The sequence below is a fragment of the Kogia breviceps genome, chromosome 14 (assembly GCF_026419965.1).
Source record: "Kogia breviceps isolate mKogBre1 chromosome 14, mKogBre1 haplotype 1, whole genome shotgun sequence".
Classification (NCBI taxonomy): domain Eukaryota; kingdom Metazoa; phylum Chordata; class Mammalia; order Artiodactyla; family Physeteridae; genus Kogia; species Kogia breviceps.
This window is the reverse complement of record NC_081323.1, coordinates 12582316-12588315: the sequence shown is the minus strand read 5'-3', so window position 1 is coordinate 12588315 and position 6000 is coordinate 12582316.

Sequence of the window (6000 nt, the reverse complement as noted above, 5' to 3'; positions counted from 1 at the left end):
AAATAAGATGATTTTTACCCAAGACCAAACCTTTCTCTGATTCCATGAGCGGCTACCGTTGACCCTTGAACGATGTGTGGGTTAGGGGCACCAACCCTCCACGCAGTGGGAAATCCGAGAATAACTTATGGTTGGCCCTCCCTATACACCAGTCTTCTGTATCCGCGGTTCTGTATTCACGGAGTCAAGCAATCGCGGACCGTGTAGTACTGTAGTAGTCACTGTTGAAAAAAAATCCATGTATAAGTGGACCGGTGTTGTTCAAGGGTTAACTGTACTTACTTAAAATGATCTCTTTTTCCTGGGACCTGTTCAAGTTGGCCCAGCTGACCACGATCAGTAAGGAAAGTGTGCAAAGGTAAAAGTTGTGATCACACTTTCTATTTGATTGTTCTTTCATGTGCACAACATAAGTGTGCAAGGGATACACGGAAAGGGAGAATGAGACAAGTGCAGCTCATGCCTCCAAACTCATCATCTCCCATCTTGTTTTTAATCGGTTGAACTTCCTGTTAAACTCCACTCCCAGGTTGGTGACATGAATCAGGGGACACAAAGAATGTCATCATTTGTTATAGTCCTGAGACCCAGACCGGGAGAATCCCTTGGGAAGATTTTAATGTTTAACATTTTTTAACTTAATTTTTTATTTTATATTGGACTATAGTTGATTTATGATATTGTGTTAGTTTCAGGTGCACAGCAAAGTGATTCTGTTATCCATATATCCATTCTTTTTCCGATTCTTTTCCCATATAGGTTATTACATAATACTGAGTAGAGTTCCCTATGCTATACAGTAGGTCCTTGCTGATTATCTATTTTACATATAGTCGTGTGTATATGTTAATCCCAGACTCCTAATTTATCCCTCCCCCCTCAATGTTGAACATTTTCACTAAATTCCTATTTCCTATAGATTTGTCAGTATAATTCCCAATGTGATCCGTATAGATTTTTCTTTTTTCTTTTTTTTTTTGCGGTACGCAGGCCTCTCACTGTTGTGGCCTCTCCCGTTGCGGAGCACAGGCTCCGGACGCGCAGGCGCAGCGGCCCTGGCTCACGGGCCCAGCCGCTCCGCGGCATGTGGGATCTTCCCGGATCGGGACACGAACCCGCGTCCCCCGCATCGGCAGGCGGACTCTCAACCACTGCGCCACCAGGGAAGCCCTAGATTTTTCTTTTGTCAGGAGAAAATAGGAGTTCCGTGAGAATGCCGGTCTCCTAGATGCTCCCTGACGCCCTCCGCCCCGACGTGCACTCAGCACTAGACTCACTCTGTTAGGAGGGAGAGGCTGCGTTCCATATAAATGCAAAACGCTCCAGACACTCAGGATTATCTGTGCTTTGCATGAAGAACGACAGCAGCTTGCAAGTGGGCAGGACTTGGCGGAGAGGCCCCGTCGCAAATCCGCCACCACGCTCCTCGGAAGTGCCTGTGAAATCTGCCTTCAGTCGCTAATTTCACACTCCAGGGACAGAGCTGTGAACAGCTCAGAGCACAGAATTCCCATTTGCAGAACAGTTTCCTTACCCCTCAGCCACCCTTTTATGGCTTTTGTTTTTTTCCTTTTTGCCACCTTTTAAAAATCGGAATGCTTGGGTCCTTTAAGGTATCGGGCTTGCTTTTGCTTTATCATCGCTTTAATTTCCGTGACTTTACGAATCTCAGAGATATTGTTTTGTTTTGTCTTTCGACATTTTGCAAAGCTTTCTCTGGCTGGGTTGCATTTTTGAAAAATCAAAATGACTCGCTCGCATATTCTGCATTCATTATCCCCTCTCCTGCAACTTTCTAAATAATGTAGGGACTGGGGATGCTTCTGCGATGAGCACGAATGCATTTGAAATGCGCTGTTAAGACATGCCTTTCATCTCCCTTCGGATCATAAAATGAGTTTTCTTCTCTGGATTTCCGCAGACCTAAGAAATACTCTTCTCATCTAGAATGAGTTGCAAGACACAGGGAAGGTCCCTTTGAGACAGACAGGGGGCTAGTCGGTGTTGTCTGAGCCGATCAGATTGACAGACAGGAAGTCATCACTCCAAAGAGGGGAATTTGTAAGACTCTTGGCGGCCAGATTTATAAAACCCAGCAGGTTTGTGTTTGGGATCAGGGTTTGATTATTCCTCTTATTCACTAACTTGGTTGAGTTTTTGCATCAGTGACTCAGTCCAGATGGGACAACTATTATTCAGATCACACTCAGGTTTTTCCCCCCGCCTGTCACACCTCCCACTCCCTTCAAGACCAGCTCACGTCTCCCCTCCTCTGGGAAGCCTTCCCTATGCATGGGAGTTCCTCTGGATCTTTTCCTCTCCTGACTGCCTATATGCCTGCAACTTGGATGTCTCATTTGTCCTTTATCCATAACCCAGATCTGGTGCCTTTCTCCCCAACTGATGTCCCTAAAATGCAGGCATTACCTCCATCATAGAGAGTTCAAAGACTTCGTTTTGATACCCCCTACCCATTCAAAGGTACAGTTCTCCTTTGGGCAGATAGCTGCTTCAGACATGGCTGGATCCAGTAGCTCAAGTCATGTCAGGACTCCATTTCTTGACTCTGTTTTCTTCTGTGTTGGCCTGACACACAGGCTAGCCCTTCTCAGCTTGGGGCCCCAGTTTTCCATCCTGACAGTAATGGGTTCTGGTTTCTTTTTCCAGATAGCTCTTATCGGCCTGGTTTGGGTCATATGATCATCAGTGAATGACTTTGGCCAAAGAGAGGGGAGAGTAGAATATATTGATTGGTCAGACCCAGGTCATGAACCTAAATCTAGAACTGGAAGCCAGTGCAGCCAATTCTTTCAGATGGAGTAAAGAGGGGATGGGGGAGAAAAAGGTCACCAAAAAGGAAATCAGGCTGGACTTCCAGGAGAAGAAGAAACAGATGCCCGGCAGACAAAAGCAACCACTGTCCCTTTGTGAGTGAACGAGGCAGGGAAGAAACCCATTTAGAGTGTTGAGCATGCTGTGAGAAATAAGAGGACGCAGTTGGAGGCAGGGAAAGAATACATTTATGAGAAAGTCAGCAGGACTGTGGGCATTTTGTTATTATTGTTAGGTTGAGAAAAAAGTTGTAATGATGTGTAACACATAAATACTTATTAATGGAGGAAAATGTACAAGAGAATGTGTGTAAAGTATGACATATTATGCAAACCAAAGACACTGTGGAAATTACTGCTGAAGACTAAAGCCAGTAAATCCTTATTTCCCTCAGGACCCCCAGTTTCTATGGAGAGATTAAGTTTTATTTACCTGTTTTTAAATATTAAACTGGCAGTCTGGGGCCCTAATTCCATAGCCAAGAGAAAGGATGTACAGTTTTGTTTAATGAGGATCACTGGCTCCATTTCATCTAATGTTCTGTCTAAATCTTCAATCTGATTTGGGCCTTGGTTGATAAATGTTGATGTGTCTGCTCTTAGCTTCTGTTAAACAAAGAATAATGTCACAGGCAGTAACTGGATAGAGAGAATGGGCTTCGGTAGTGGTGAAAAGTCAAGAGAAAACTGGGGTGATCGTGGGGAAACTCTCCTCTCCCCTGATAATGAGAGTGGACCAAAAAATGAGAGAAAGGATTGAGGACCCCAAAACCCCACTGTGGCTGCAGGAATCAAACATCACTATTCCCTCCTCTTTCTGTCCCACTAAGCAGTTCGTAAGGTAGTTCCACGTCCTCATTTCCCCCACACTCACTATTCCCCAGCCCACACACACACTTGCCTCATTTCTGGTCCTTTGACTTCCCAGATCTCTTCCCTCCTCTGAGCCTTTGCATATGCTGTTCCCCCTGCCTAGCACACTGTTCCCTCAGATCTCTCCATGGTGACTGGTTCTCATCCTTCAGTACTCAGCCCACACGTCACCTCTGCAGAGAGACCCTCTCAGACCCCCTAACATGAGACAGTAGCCCCACCCCAAGTCACTATTCATCCTGTCACCCGATCTGTTTCCTTTACTGCATTTTTCACAACCTGATATTATGTTCCTTTGTAAATTACCCATCATCCCTCAGTAGACTGAAACTCCTGAAAACAGATGAACCTTGTCTACCTCGTTCACTGCTATTTGCTTAGAACCCAGCCTCTTTTCTGATGTAAAGTAGGCACTGAATAAATATCTCGTGAATTAATTTATTACTTCATTAATGGAAGGTGGTGTCACACATTTTCCTTTGGGGACGTGTTGCTTTGCATCCATTGCCTGTGTGTGCATCTCATCTCCAGTGAAATGATGAACCCCCTGAGGGGGTCAGCCTCTTGTATGACACCAGAGTTTCTCAATCTCAGCACTACTGACATTTTGAGCTAGGTAATCTTTGTTGTGGGGGTCACCCTGTGCATTGTGGGAGATTCACCAGCATCCCTGGACTCTACCCATAGATGCAGTAGCACTCCACCCCAGCTGTTACAACCAAAACAGTCTGCAGGCATTGCCATTATCTCCTGGGGGGCAAAACTGCCCCCAGTAGAAAACCTCTATGTTATACCAGTGCCAAGGTCAGTGCCAAGTGAATGTCCCATTTACCCTTGTTGGCTGAAGAAGTGGGCTTCCGTTTTATCTCCTTTGAGGGTTTTAGGCCACTGCTTTTTAAAAAACTTTGCACCTTTGCTAATGCATTGGTTCATGTATCAAGCACTTAGTGAGCACCTTATATATACTAGCACCAAGAAGGGGAGGACGGCCAGGCTGGGTGGTTGGAAGAGGGCAGCTAGGGTTCATAAAGCAGAAGTTCTCTTATGTTCACAGCTGCACCTCCAAACCATAGAACATTTCTTAGCCCACAGTAGGCTCTCAGAAATATTTGCTATTGAAACATCTCCAAGAGGAGTACAGATAGAAACACTGGAGCAGATGACAATACTCGTGACTCTGAATGCATGGCACAGAGTGCCTGTTTTTATTCTAAAGAGACAGATGAGCAAATTAGCTCCATCAGGAAATCTGGAAGTATATCACAGCCCAGAGTGGTTCTGGGGAAAATCCCAATGACTAACCTTAGGTAAGGAAAGATGTTCAATGTCATGAAAAACCCAGGAAATGTGAGTCCAAGTGACAATAAATTCCTTTGTCAATGCTTGAAATACAGAAATGGTATACACTTTTGCTGAATTCAGATATTCTAGTGGTGCATATAGCTCTCTGGGAAATCTCAATAAAAATGTTAATAATAACAATAATAGCTATTGAATATTAACATGTGTGGTGCATTGCTTTAACAATTATTTATTACCCATGACTCATTTAACCTCCACAGGAAACCTATGAGGTAGGTATTATTATTATGTATCTCTGACTGATGAGGAAACTGGAGATCAGAGAATTCACTTTTCCTAAATCACTCACCTAGTAAATGCCAGAGTGGAATTTGAACCTAGGCATTCTGCAAGAATATTTGAGCTCTCAACCTCACTGCTATGAAAGTACAAAAGTTCTTTAAAATAGATATAATAACTAGTTTAAAGAATTTAGAAGAAAAGATGGACAAAAGACTACGAAGTGGAGCATTTCAACAAAGATATTGAAATGAAAACTTTAAAATAAAGCCAAAAGGACATTTCAGAACTAAGAAATTCAATACCTGAAATTAGAATGTCTTTAATGAGCATGATAACAGGCTGAACATACAAGAAGAATCAGTGAACCCAAAGTCAGGTTGATAGAAATTATCCAAACTGAAGTAGAGAAAGAAAAAACTGAAGATTTTTCTAACAGCAAGAGAGCCTATGCAACGTGTGGGACAATATCAAGCAGTCTAACATATGTGTAATTGGAGATTCAGAAGGAAAGGAAAGAGAAGAAATGACATTGGCAGTCAAAATGGGTGAAATTTGCCCAGAATTGATTAAAGGCATGAAACCGAATATCAAGAAGCTCTGTGAACACTAAGTAGGATAAATACAAAAAAAAAAAGCCACATCTAGGTACATTATAATCAAACTTCTAAAAACCAAGGTAAAGAGAAAATCTTAAATCCAGTTAAAGAAAATA